Source organism: Salmo salar, chromosome 12 (genome assembly GCF_965601325.2).
Source record: "Salmo salar chromosome 12, fSalSal1, whole genome shotgun sequence".
NCBI classification, from domain to species: Eukaryota; Metazoa; Chordata; class Actinopteri; order Salmoniformes; family Salmonidae; genus Salmo; species Salmo salar.
In genome coordinates this window covers 33,704,949-33,719,715 of record NC_138302.1, presented here as the reverse complement: position 1 = coordinate 33,719,715, position 14,767 = coordinate 33,704,949, and the positions used below count along the sequence as shown (strand labels likewise).

At 43.8% G+C, this 14,767-nt stretch overlaps 1 long non-coding RNA gene across 2 annotated transcripts; it reads right to left on the bottom strand.

The window, feature by feature from the left end:
* Positions 1–716: 716 nt before the first annotated feature.
* Positions 717–9,127, bottom strand: LOC145859435 (uncharacterized). Of its 2 annotated transcripts, none has more exons than XR_014379682.1 (6): positions 8,879–9,127; positions 5,697–5,905; positions 3,404–3,451; positions 2,735–3,235; positions 2,090–2,140; positions 717–1,705 (listed from the first exon to the last, which is right to left on the bottom strand). It is a non-coding gene; the product is annotated as an uncharacterized LOC145859435 (long non-coding RNA). The 2 variants fall into 2 exon arrangements; XR_014379681.1 differs by having other exon boundaries at positions 5,805–5,905.
* Between the last annotated feature and the right edge of the window lie 5,640 nt (positions 9,128–14,767).

Here is a 14,767-nt window from a genome sequence, read left to right as displayed (position 1 = left end):
AAAGAAAGTAATTTGTTCAACTATTGTCTTTCTCTCTCTTTGAGTCAACTACTCACCACATTTTATGCACTGCAGTGCTAGCTAGCTGTAGCTTATGCTTTCAGTACTAGATTCATTCCCTGATCTGTTGATTGGATGGACAACATCACTTCATGCTGCAAGAGCTCTGATAAGTTTTGGGACGTACTTCGGACGTTGTCATAATTACTGTGTAAGTCTATGGAAGGGGGTGAGAACCATGAGCCTCCTAGGTTTTGTATTGAAGTCAATGTACCCAGAGGAGGACAGAAGCTAGTGTGATTTTAACCAATTATGAATAGGCATTACCTAATAACTGCCTAGTAATTGTCTACTAAGTGGTTGATGATGTCATTGGAAACACTTACTTTCCACCATCTTCTTTACTACAAAACATAGATGCCAGTCAGTTTCACATATGTTAATGTTGGGGTGGCGCTTAGATTTTTTATTTATTAGAATCCCCATTAGCCGACGTCAATGGTGACAGCTAGTCTTACTGGGGTCCGACTTACTGGAGATGATTGTGAAAATGTCCCTTTAATAGAGTGGATCCAATGCCGCCCAATTCCCTTTATGGCAATGCATTTTTTACTTTTTCGTAAAAAAAACTTGCTTTCCCTTTGTGACCCTGACGTACGAAAACAAACAAGCCAACGAAATCCCCAGGACAACAGGAGAAAATCAACAGCAACAACAAGGATTCAATCATTTATTTAATCAGCCAGGAAGCATGGCGTCTTCGATCTCATTTGGGGGCCGAGGAGACTAGGGACCAGGAAGTCAGCTGACACAGTACAGGTCGCACTGCTCCGTCTGTTGAGACCCTATATATAGACACCAAATCATATCTGCTTCCAAGAAATCATTCAACTACCAACCACACAGTCCCATTTCCCTCCTAAGCCACAGAGCCTCCAATAGAATCAATAACCTATCAAATGGATACTTAGTCAAGTGGTCTGCAGGTGCACCTACTGATATGTTGTGTGTTCTGTTTCCACTGCCAGATTTCGAACTCTACCAACATTTTCAGACAAAGATACAACAGAGAGTAGCTCAGACAAATCACTTGTTTATTTAATTGACGGGAGGGTGGTGTGGTCTCCAGCCTCTTGGACCAGAGAAGGTCAGACTGTAAACTCTGGTCTCTGTTTGACTTTCCATCATCCTTTATTAGAGTGTAACTCTTGGAGGACATCTGTGTCTTTATATGATTACACCTCTCCAGAATGTCAAACAGCAACTTATCATAGAGGAGTAGACATCATGCTTTGGAATGGTTGCATCACCTTTGTTCCTCTTTGCTTTCAATGCATACCCTAAAATGGGGAGAGTCGGACAAGGTTAGAAATGTATTTTCATGAGCTTTGGCGTCTCTGGTATATAACTGAAGATCTTTGACTCCTCCTCTGTGGCAGCACTACCTGTGGTGGTTTCTAGATGATTCACACCAATAAACATTTCAAATCAATCAATGAGGAAGGCTTCATGCTGCTATTGTCCATTTTAGCTGCTGAGCAATGTGGTCCATGGCTTAGCTCTTCAGTCTGTGGGTGCAGAGGACCTATAACTGTCTGTAAGTAAGGGCTGGATGACGGGAGGGAAACCAGTCTTGGAAGGAAGGGGAGAAGTGTTTTGAGCCATCCCCAAGCTCGTGGCGAGGATATTTATCCAGGGAAGCACACTGGGAGGGGGAAGAGAGAGGCAGTTAGTTTGTAAGTTAGCTGCTGACTAGCGAACCTACTAATGCTACTGCAACAATGGTGTGACACAGGTTAAAAGCTACGAGACCATCCTGCAAAACACATTTTCGGATACTATTACAAACTGTAACCATTTTGTCTATTGAGTATGGCGTTTTCAGGCTGTAGACGTATCTCCTTTACCGCATGGTTCAAAGTCTTTATCAGCTGACAGGATAAATCACTGTGTAAATATTCCTGTACAGGGAATGGCCAAAGACGAACTTGTCCCTTGAAACACGTTCCAGAATTCAACTTCAAACAACACAGATGTCCGCTAAAGTAGTGGTAATCATACAATCACACAGAGACTTGGATCGACTCACCAGTTGCCTAGCCATTGAACTGAGGACATTTTCTACATCCTGGACCCACATCTGTGAAAGAGAGAGAGGTAGAGAGGAAAAAGAGAGATCAGACAGACAAGGGGATGATAAGCAGTTGACACGCAAGGACATTAATCATTCAAAGAGAGCGAGACGTTGTTGCAAAGCAGAATCTCTTTATGCCACATTTTCTCACACTAAACCTAGTTTTGCAAAGGGAGCAGTTTTCCGCCTCGCATTTGCATAAAACATTTAGCAGCATGCTGGTTTTCTCCCCAGGAACTGTGTACCCTTGGTTCTTGTGACCCAGAAGTCTCAAGTCTTGATGAATTGACATTTCTAAGTTGCCTCATCACACAGTCACATACACACACTCCATCCAATCCATCTATGTAAATTCAAAAACTACATAGAAGTGCATACAGTACGGGGGCTGATCAACAGCATCAGTAAAGGTGGCATAAGAGTAAAACCCTTCCAAGCTATAGTTGTAACCCTTAGAGAGTTCACCTTTGTGGATCCCCCCAGGTCGTAGCAGACACACACAACAATTTAGTGTTGGTAGTTTGCGTGAGATGACAAAACACAGAGAGAATGTGCAGGTGAGAGATGGATAAAGAGAGTTTCAGGTGAGATCTTTCTTACTCTGTGTCTCTGTCTCTTCTCTATGCTCCACTCCCTCACGTCTCTCCAGTGCCCTGGCAGGCGAGCACTATCCTCCGCTCCAGGCATGCTGAAGAAGCGTCCTCTCTCTCCCTTCTGACTCCCAGACAGTCCCAGTCCACTGGTGTTTGGAATTGGCCCAAACAGAGCTGGGTGTTTCTGGCCAGACCACCCCCTCTTATTGGTCTCAGGTGACTGACACTGTTTCTGTATTTGCAACTTGAGTCGAGACATTGATACTCTGCCCTGTGTGCTAGAGTCGAGTTCCTCTGGCTAGGGCAAGGCTCTTTCATTGCCATTCAGTACATCCTGCCCCTAGTCACGATCCTGTAAGGCTAAACCATCTCTGACTTAGTCAACTTCAAATATCTGAAAAGCAACTTGAACCTCATTTAGCTGTGTAGTTGGACTGGCCATGTAACAGAGAGGGCGTTGATCTATGGGAAAGATGATCTCTGTATTTCTCCCTGCATTATAAACGATCTGACAAAAGAAAGAACCGTTATTGATGTGAAGACCGATTTAAGGATTTACTGTCCTAGCACTGCCGCTGAATCGTAGTTATTACAAACTGTAGCTATTAGTGGGGTTATATGGATGAATAATATAGAGAAATCAGACAAGACTAGAATAGAATAATTGGTCTCTCACCTGTTCCTTTTCTTTCCATACTGCCTGGTCACCACTGGTTGCTGCTGCCTGAGGATCAGAAAGGAGGAATTTCAACCAGAAAGTTTAAACCAGTAGAGTGTCTTGTATAGGTACACTCTGTACTATAAAACACGTGTGTTAGCCATGAGAGTTCAGCATGCCTAGCTAGCCTGATGCACTGCCACCTGGGACTAAAATGCTTTTGGCTCGACTCCTGGACACTTGTTTAAAGTATCTACTGCTACAGTCATACCAAGTCTCTGTGTAGTAATCCAGGGCCCGTATTTAAAAAGTGTTTCAGAGTAGGGTCCCTCCTGTCCGTATAATCATACGCATTATGATCTAAAGGGCAAAACGGATCCTTTAGCAGCACTCCTACACAGATTCTTTGTGGATGCAGGCCCCGGAGCCTGCGGCACCTCACTAGCACTAAGCCTAAACTCTGATTGGGTGGTTATTGATGGTTACCATCCAGGAAGCTTCGCTGGTATTACCATGGAAACACAAAGACGAGCCAGCCACATGCATTTGGGGAAGAGCGGTTCCAGATTCTAATTTGACTAATTTAATGGATTGAAACCAGAGGGAGCAGGTCTTATACTTTTCCCTGAACCCGTTCCCATAACAAGCATGTGTCTCTCTCACGCTCTTTCTCCACATGTTGGAGCAACTAGTGATATGTGATAAACTTGTCAGTTTAACCATATCTATAGAGCTTGACCTTTTATTTACAGTACCAGTCAAAAGTCTGGACACACCCACTCAATAGCAAAAACATCAAAACTATGAAATAACACATATGGAATCATGTAGTAACCAAAAAAGTGTTAAACAAATCAAAATCTATTTTATATTTGAGATTCTTCAAAGTAGCCACCCTTTGTCTTGATGACAGCTTTGCACACTCTTGGCATTCTCTCAACCAGCTTCATGAGGTAGTCACCTGGAATGCATTTAATTTAACAGGTGTGCCTTGATAAAAGTTCATTTGTGGAATTTCTTTCCTTCTTAATGCATTTGAGCCAATCAGTTGTGTAGTAACAAAGAAGTGGTGGTATACAGAAGATAGCCCTATTTGGTAAAAGACCAAGTCCATATATGGGTAAGAACAGCTCAAATAAGCTAAGAGAAATGACTACATCATTACTTGAAGACATGAAGGTCAGTCAATGCAGAAAAATGTAAGAACTTCAACGTTTTTTTCAAGTGCAGTCGCAAAAACCATCAAGCACTATGATGAAACTGGCTCTCATGATGACCACCACAGGAAAGGAAGACCCAGAGTTACCTCTGCTGCAGAGGATAAGTTCATTAGAGTTACCAACCTCAGAAATTGCAGCCCAAATAACAGACACATCTCAACATCACCTGTTCAGAGGAGACTGCGTGAATCAGGTCTTCATGGTTGAATTGCTGCAAAGAAACCACTACTAAAGGACACCAATAAGAAGAAGAGACTTCCTTGGTCCAAGAAACACGTCCAAATTTGAGATCTTTGTCAGACGCAGTGTAGCTGAACGGATGATCTCCGCATATGTAGTTCCCACCGTGAAGCATGGAGGAGGAGGTGTGATGTTGTGGGGGTGCTTAGCTGGTTACACTTTCTGATATTTATTTGCAAATTCAAGGCACACTTAACCAGCATGGCTACCACAGCATTCTGCAGCGATACGCCATCCCATCTGGTTTGGGCTTAGTGGGACTATCATTTGTTTTTCAACAGGACAATGACCCAACACACCTCCAGGCTGTGTAAGGGCTATTTGACCAAGAAGGAGAGTGATGGAGTGTTGCATCAGATGACCTGGTCTCCACAAACACCCAACCTCAACCCAATTGAGATGGTTTGGGATGAGTTGGACTGCAGAGTGAAGGTAAAGTAGCCAACAAGTGCTCAGCATATGTGGGAACTCCTTCAAGACTGTTAGAAAAGCATTCCAGGTGATGCTAGTTAAGAGAATGCCAAGAGTGTGCAAAGCTGTCATAATGGCAAAGGGTGGCTAATTTGAAAAATCTAAAATCAAAAATCTATTTTGAGTTGTTGAATTTTTTTTTAGTTACTACATGATTCAATATGTGTTATTTCATAGTTTGGATGTCTTCACTATTATTATACAATGTAGAAAATAGTAAAAATAAAGAAAAACCCTGGAATGAGTAGGTGTATCCGAACTTTTGACTGGTTCTGTACAGTATGTCTACTCTGCTGCATGGTCTTTGTTGTAGGGCTGCTTTCCCACAGCATCAATTGAACTACAACTTTACTACAGACACAACAAACTGTATTGTTTACCCCACAAATTGCAGGTGAACTCCGTTAGAGGCCGAAGAGGATGACAGGCGTGTGTTTTAGAAGGCTATGTCGGTCTGGAGTACATCCAACTTTACTGTAGTAGTGTACCTGGAACTGATGCCTGACAGCGCGGGGAGCCTCACTTCTCCACGGGCTGCAGTTCTCTCTGCACGTACACCATCTCTTTCTCCCCCAGCTCGTCTGGATGGCTGAAAGGATGGATGGAAGGAGGAGAGAAGAGGAAAGCAGGGGTGGGGAGGTGGATGGACAGCAGGTGAGAGGAGAGTGTGACAGATAAACTCCCACAGCTGAATACCTCTGGGATTTCTAAGTGTAAGTATGGTGACTGCTCGCCTTTTTGGCATGGGCTGTCACCATTACCTCAGTGACTCGGTGACTTCCTGCCAGAAAGAGAGAGACAGATTACTCTGAGGACATGATTTTTGGTTGCTTTGTTGTTTTTTGAGGGGGATTCTCCTTTCAGCTGCTCAAGCACAAGGGCCTGCACAGTCAGTTTGGTTCAATGCAAAGTGATGTGTCACTGTTTCCAGGTTGGTGGGTAGGAGTGTTCCACAATCTGCATAGAAAATGTTTGACGCTTGTAATGTAGTCAGTGTTCAATATACAGAGGAGAGAATTACTACCCGAGCAGATCTGTCAAGCAGTCTGTTTGTGCTTGTAATGCCTGTGTATGTGTGCACGCGTGTGTGTTTTACGTGATTTAGAACAAGCCTCCAGAGATCGTACGGCAGGTCAGAGGTTCATAGAGAGAGTGTTAATCAGCTCCAGGGGTAAACAGGGTCTCAGTCCCACGGGAGATGTTTGAACATACTCAACCCACTCCTGCCACGCCAAGCCCTGTGGCATCTCCATGTGCTGAGCTGATGAGGGAATGCTCATGCTCTTACATAGTAAACTGGGTGGCAGTTCGGAAGGTTGTCTAGCGGTTAGAGTGTTGGGCCTGTAACTGAAAGGTTGCTGGTTGAAGTACCTGAGCCCATAAGGTGTCAAATCTGTTGATGTGCCCTTGAGCAAGACACTTAACCCAAATTTGCTCCAGGGGTGTCATACTACTACGGCTGACCCTGTAAAACAACACATTTCACAACATTTTTATTTCATTACATTTCATTTCTTTTGAATCCCAGCCCCCGTCCTCGCAGGAGGCCTTTTGCATTTTTGGTAGATCGTCATTTAATTTTTTATTTTTTTTAAATCAAGTGTATCTGGTCATCATATATATATTGCTGTTACTAAAAGTGTGTTATTTCTTTGGACTGGTTGTGTGAGAGTAATACTGTGGGTGGCTGAGGAGTGTCTGTAATGTTGCCTGTGTAAGTACGTGCTTGTGGGAAGGACTGTCAGGAGAATGTCCTCAGTGGCCTCTCTCTCTACTCACCTCTCCAGCAACAAGGCTCTCCAAGGACAGTAGTGTGTCACGCTTTATTTGGATTGTCTGGATAGTCCATCTGTAGATGTTCTACAGATGATCATACTGTCAACAAACCATCTGTTGATAAGCAACTGCTTGCTAAGGTTACGGTTTAGGTAAGGGTTAGGGCTAGGGTCAGCGTAAAGGTTAAGTTTAAGGTTAGAATAACTTCATTTGTTGAATTTTTTTATTTAACCTTTATTTAACTCGGCAAGTCAGTTAAGAACAAATTCTTATTTACAATGACGGCCTGCCCCGGACAACGCTGGGCCAATTGTGCGCCGCCCTATGGGACTCACAATCACGGCCGGATGTGATACAGCCTGGATAAGGGTTAAGGCTAGGGGTAGGTCTAGGGCTAGGGTTAGTAGATAGTTATTTCAAATATTACTGAGAGTCTGCAAATAGTCTGTAGAGCATCTACAGATGGCCTATTCAAATAAAGTGCTACCCAATAGTGTATCAGGCCAATCTAAGACTATGACTGTCAGAGCTGATGGTGAAACACTACAGTAGCACTGTCCCACCCAGTCAAATTGATCACACAATAGAATGCTCACATTGGTTGTGAATCTTATGGCGAAAGAACAGGCTGTCCCATCTCCTCCCTGGCAAACTGGCTTTAACTCTAATAACGCCATAATGTCTACCCTCAACTTTTCAACTCAAACTTTTCAACCCGATCTTGTTTCGCAGAGTTAGACAAATGTGAGCAGAGAAAGATTATCTCAAGGATTATCTTGACAAGCGCTTTAAGGTTGGATTTTAATGGCTTGACAGTAATCCATGAGTCATAATGGTACAAAACAACACGTGAGGCGATGGAAGCTTGGGTCGTTCTTCTTGTAAACAATCTTATAGCCCAACTTGCTTTGAGTTCAGAGTTGACTGGGAGGTTGGCACACCGGGTACAGGCTGGTATTTGGCATTAGCTTGACATCCAAACTACCACACCCAAGCCTCTATAAACAATCCATCCATCATAGTGGTGTTTTTTCATTCCTCAAAACAAAATAACCTCACATACTGAGCTTTCCTTCCTCTCTCAGCTTTGCACGAAGAGATCATCTGTTATTTAGGTATCATGCTGTAGTACCACAATTGATTTCCTCCCCATGATCTTGAGTTTTATGGCCACCATGACGTTAACAATTAATATTTACTAGAAACCTCTGGTTTTTCCCAGAATGGTTGTTCCAAGAGCTGTCCTTCAACATAACATTCAGCAGGGAACTAACTGAGCACACTTCACACTAACGACGCCAGCTTCGCAGCACAAAATCACCTTGAATCAATTCAACCCTCGACCCCTGGTGTTTTTCACACCACTTAATTGCCTCTTTTCCCAGACTCTGAGAGTCACAGTGAGATGACATTCAAGGACAGGGAGGGCCTTAAGGCTGGGGGGAACGAGAACAAATACATCTGGTGTACACCGTACTGACATTATACTCATCACACATAATAGAGATAGAGAGTGGAGATGACAAATGATTCGAATAAATGATTTGAACTGAAGAGCCCAAGTGCTGGAAAAACTGACTCTTTCTCATTGCAAATCCCACACAAGAATAAAGCCATCAAACAAGACTAGAGCCCTCAGACATCAAACTTAGAGCCCCCAACCAGAGCATGATAGGGATTGGAGCTCTCCGCCTAGACCAGTTGACTTTCTCTACGCCAGACACTGGCAAGCAGGAAATGTAAAGGGATGAATCGTGTATCGGTGGTTAGGCTTGGATGTACTCACGGTTTGACTTGGTTGTTGAATCGTCTGCGCAGAATGACTGACAGGGTCGAGATGATCAGGATCGTGGTGCACATGATCAACCTGGCCCACGCACCCAGCAGGCAGGCCTGGTTAGCATGAACAGCTCATGGGGGCTCCCTGTCCCACAATCCGGAGGGGCCAAGTTAGCGTAGCGTTAGCGTTAGCCTGTTAGCCTGTTAGCCTGTTCCAGTCCGCTGCCCGTATGTCTTTCCTAGAACCCTGCTAACACCTTGCTGGATTAGCAGATGGGGATTAGACCACTGATACAGTACTAGCGTAAGCCACTATGGGATGCGTACGCACTTTCTCATTAATCTCTGATTAGACACGTATACCAGTTACATATGGAACTTCTGCTTGAGTTTCTGGACTAGAAAAAGTCTCAAGATGAATCATCTTCCTGTTTATCATCCAGTATTTTCACTGGCAATCAATGCTACTACCATGATGTGCCCCACAGGAGCCTATATTGACAACTTCCCTTATGGAAAACTTTTCATAGGCCCCTGAATGCCAGGCCCTTGGCAACCTAATGAACTATTACAGGGAAAGGCACAAAGAAGGGATGGATGCTTTCTGTCCCTTCATGATCCCGGATGTCAATGAATGCCATCCTCCCCTGTCTTGTTAGAGTGAGGAGACAGTGAATGTGACCCAGGCATCTCGACATGGCCATTCTCATGGAATTCTATCAGCACCGGAGACGTGAAACTCTGCGCGCCTGTCACGAATGCTCTGAAGCATGGGTATCGGACGGTTTTGGATCCACAGGAGCACCGCCAGGAATGTGAATTGTACAAGTTCTGTGCGCATCTCATCTCTGGCTTGGAGAAGTGTTGCTAATTGTGGATTCCTCAGGTTTCTCCTCCACAGCCATGTCATGATGGAGAGCCTCTTGGATCCATAAATCACCAAGAGATATGTATCTAAGAACCGCTGCCACCTGCATGGTTTTGGTATCTTGCCCCAGCTATTTTTCCACTACATTCGTTTAACCAAGTCTTTTAACTCATGCAGATTCACATTCAGATCAGTGAAAGGATGCTTGTTATTATGACTTTTCCAAACCTGGTTGAGTGCAGTGACATTGAACTGTCGTTAACATTGCTATTACTTAACCCTATATGACCCACGTGTCAAACTCATTCCACGGAGGGCCGAGTGTCTGTGGATTTTCCCTCCACCCTTGTACTTGATTGAAGAATTAAGGTCACTAATTAGTAAGGAACTCCCCTCATCTGGTTGTCTAGGTCTTAAACCTAAAAAACCCACAGACACTCAGCCTTCTGTGGAATGAGTTTCACACCCCTGTTCTATGACATGGTCAAATATATCATAACCTGGTACATTTAACCCTTATTTTACCCAAGTTGCAGCAACGACCTGGTCATGAGTTACAGTGGAGAAGAGAGTGTTCTATGAATCAAATGGAGGCTGTGGATGATTAGGTAGCCATGGTAGTAAGAACAATGCTTATTAAGTCCTCTCATAACCACAGAGGACCTGTATGCTGCTAGGAGTAAGTACCAACAGGGCCTCTGGATGAGGTTATGTGTTGACATCCTGTTGTAATATGAAGAGGTTACATAGCCACATAGGTGATGCATTATGGATCTGCTGCCAAATGCTGTTCTCTTGTCCCTGACACTATTAATAGGCCGTTTAATCCCAACATCCCTGCAACTGCTGAGTCAGATAGGTAGGCAGGTGTGTGTGTGTGTGTGTGTGTGTGTGTGTGTGTGTGTGTGCGCACATGCGTGTGTGTGTGTGTTCCCTTTTCACTCACAGGTACTTCTCACCTTACTGTACAGCTTGGAATGTTGATGTAGGTGCACATGTGTGTTCGTGTCTTTGTTATCACCATGGGAACCTGTCCAAATGAGTCCCTGACTGTCACCAACGCTGGCTAGAATGACAAGCTTGGTGACAAGAGACTGGTCGCCATGGTGAAACGTTACCATCCTGTCAACACAGCACACAGGGGAGCGCACACACTGCTAAATACCACTGGAGTTATTCCTCTGCAGATACAGTAGGAGGTGGGAGATGTAGAATATACTACAGGGCTTAATCATTCAATTAAAACCAATATCTGGAAGTTACCATGATATTGGGAATTCTTCCCGCCAACACTGTAAGACTCCGAGCAGTCATTGGATTTGCATAAATTCACAATAAAACAATATTATAACCACATCTGATGATACAGTACATGATGATATATCGGCAAGAGACCCGGAATACATTACCATGTGGAATTAAAAAAAGGATGCCTTTTTCTTGAAGCTCCCACTGGTGCCCTTTTGATAAAGAGCATTTGCTCTGAGCATCAACCAGCGAACAGGCACGTCCGTTAATCATTGATAAATGACATTTGCATCTCATTATTGAATTAGCAGAGTGAAACAGAGGGACTCGCAAACCCAGTACCTCTGGGCACCTGTAGGCAAGAGGTCCTGTGTGCTATTTCAGTCTTCTTCACCAGAAGAGAGAAGGGGAGGGAAGAGAAATAGCCTAGCCTGGTCCCAGATCTGTTTTTGCTCTTGCCAATTCTATTGCTCATTGCCAATGGGTGACAAGGAGTTGACATGATAGCACAAACAGATCTGGGACCAAGCTACTTCTCTTAGACTGGCACTCTAAGAGAAGAGAATAGAGAACTGAGTAGAATTGACAAACTCATAGGAAATTCTGCACAGTCTTGGAAGATGGCGCCGAAGAACATGGCTGACGTTTTACATTCTCCCAACCAATTGTGCTTTTTTGTTCGTTTTTTTTGCTTTTTGGGTATTTTTTTACTTATTATGTATATAATGTTGCTGCTACCGTCTCTTATGACCAAAAACAACTTCTGGATATCAGAACAGCGATTACTCACCGCGGACTGGAATAAACTTTTTCCTTTAACGAGTCAGACGAGAAGGATATCCTGCTTTCGCTGGAACAGGCCCAGATCCATGCCTTTTGCGTGAAGAAAAGACACAGGAAAAGGGGTCGCAGATCGGGCAGCCTTCTGAGAATCCGTAGGCGAGCGAGTAAACTGCCATTGACATTGTTCTTTTTGCTAACGTGCAATCATTGGAAAATAAAATTGATGACCTATGATTAAGATTATCCTACCAACGGGACATCAAAAACTGTAACATCTTATGTTTCACCGAGACTTGGCTGAACAACGATACGAACGATATAGAGCTAGTGGGATTTTCCATGCACTGGCAGAACAGAGACTACCTCTGGTAAGACGAGGGGTGGGTGGTATGTCTATTTGTCAATAACAGCTGGTGCGTGATGTCTAATATTAAAGAAGTCTCGAGGTATTGTTCGCCTGAGGTAGAGCACCTTATGATAAGCTGTAGACCACACTATCTACCAAGAGAGTTCTCATCTATATTATTCGTAGCCATCTATTTACCACCACAGAACGAAGCTGGCACTAAGACCGCTCTCAACCAACTCTATAAGGCCATAAGCAAAGAAGAAAATGCTCACCCAGAAGCGGCGCTCCTAGTGGCCGGGGACTATAATGCAGGCAAACTTAAATCAGTTTACCAAATATTTAACAGCATGTCACATGTGCAACCAGAGAAAAAAAAATCCTAGACCACCTTTACTCCACACACAGAGATGCATACAAAGCTCTCCCCCGCCCTCCATTTGGCAAATCTGACCATAATTCTATCCTCCTGATTTCTGCTTACAAGCGAAAACTAAAGCAGGAAGTACCAGTGACTTGGAAGTGGTTAGATGACGCGGCTGCTACACTACAGGACTGTTTTGCTAGCACAGACTGGAATATGTTCCGGGATTCATCCAATGGCATTGAGAAGAACACCACCTCAGTCATCAGCTTCATCAATAAATGCATCGACGACATCGTCCCCACAGTGACTGTACGTACATATCTCAACCAGAAGCCATGGATTACAGGCAACATCCGCATCGGGCTAAAGGCTAGAGCTGTTGCTTTCAAGGAGCAGGAGACTAATCCGGATGCTTATAAGAAATCCCGCTATGCCTTTAGACGAACCATCAAACAAGCAATGTGTCAATACAGGATTAAGATTGAATCCTACTACACCGGCTCTGACGCTCGTTGGCTGTGGCAGGGCTTGAATACTATTACGGATTACAAAGGGAAACCAAGATGCGAGCTTCCCAGTGACGCGAGCCTACCAGACAAGCTAAATGCCTTTTATGCTCACCTCGAGGCAAGAAACACTGACGCATGCACGAGAGCACCAGCTGTTCTGGATGACTGTGTGATAACGCTCTCGGTAGCCAATGTGAACAAAACCTATAAACAGGTCAACATTCACAAATCCGCTGGGCCAGACGGATTACCAGGACGTGTACTCAAAGCATGCGTGGACCAACAGTCACCCAAGTTATAGCCTGTTTTCTCTGCTACGGTACCGGAGCGCCAAGTCTAGGACCGAAAGGCTCCTCAACAGCTTCTACCCCCAAGCCCTAAGACTGCTGAACAATTAATAAAATCGCCACCGGACTATTTACATTGACCCCCCTCCCTTTTGTACACTTCTGCTACTCACTTCTGCTACTCACTACATGTACTAATTACCTCAACTAGCCTGTACCCCCTCACACTGACTCGGTACCGGTGCCCCCTATATATAACCTCGTTATTGTTATTATTGTGTTACTTTTTTTAATTACTTTTTATTTTAGTCTACTTGGTAAATATTTTCTTAACTCTTCTTGAACTGCACTGTTGGATTAAGGGCTTGTAAGTAAGCATTTCACGGTAAAGTCTACACTTCTTGTATTCGGCGAATGTGACAAATAAAGTTTGATTTGGTAGTCAACACATACAGTTGAAGTAGGAAGTTTACATACACTTAGGTTGCAGTCATTAAAACTTGTTTTTCAACCCCTCCACAAATTTCTTGATAAAAAACTATAGTTTTGGCAAGTCGGTTAGGACATCTACTTTGTGCATGACGCAAGTAATTTTTCCAACAATTGTTTACAGACAGATTATTTCACTTATAATTCACTGTATCACAATTCCAGTGGGTCAGAAGTTTACATACACTAAGTTGACTGTGCCTTTAAACAGCTTGAAAAATTACAGAAAATGTCATGGCTTTAGAAGCTTTTGATAGGCTGATTGACATCATTTGAGTCAATTGGAGGTGTACCTGTGGATGTATTTCAAGGCCTATTTTCAAACTCAGTGCATCTTTGATTGACATCATGGGGAAATCAAAAGAAACCAGCCAAGACCTCAGAAAACAAATTGTAGACCTCCACAAGTCTGGTTCATCCTTGGGAGCAATTTCCAAACGCCTGAAGGTACCACATTCATCTGTACAAACAATAGTATGCAAGTATAAGTACCATGGGACCACGCAGCTGTCATACTGCTCAGGAAAGAGACGCATTCTGTCTCCTAAAGATGAACTTTGGTGCGAAAAGTGCAAATCGATTCCAGAACAAAAGCAAAGGACCTTGTGAAGATGCTGGAGGAAACAGGTACAAAAGTATCTATATCCACAGTAAAACAAGTCCTATATCGACATAACCTGAAAGGCCGCTCAGCAAGGAAGAAGCCACTGCTCCAAAACTGCCATAAAAAAGCCAGACTACAGTTTGCAACTGCACATGGGGACAGAAATCGTACGTTTTGGAGAAATGTCCTCTGGTCTGATGAAACAAAAATAGAACTGTTTGGCCATAATGACCATCGTTATGTTTGAGGAAAAAGGGGGAGGCTTGCAAGCTGAAGAACACCACCCCAACCGTGAAGCACGGGGGTGGCAGCAACATGTTGTGGAGGTGTTTTGCTGCAGGAGGGACTGGTGCACTTTACAAAATAGATGGCTTCATGAGGGATGAAAATGATGT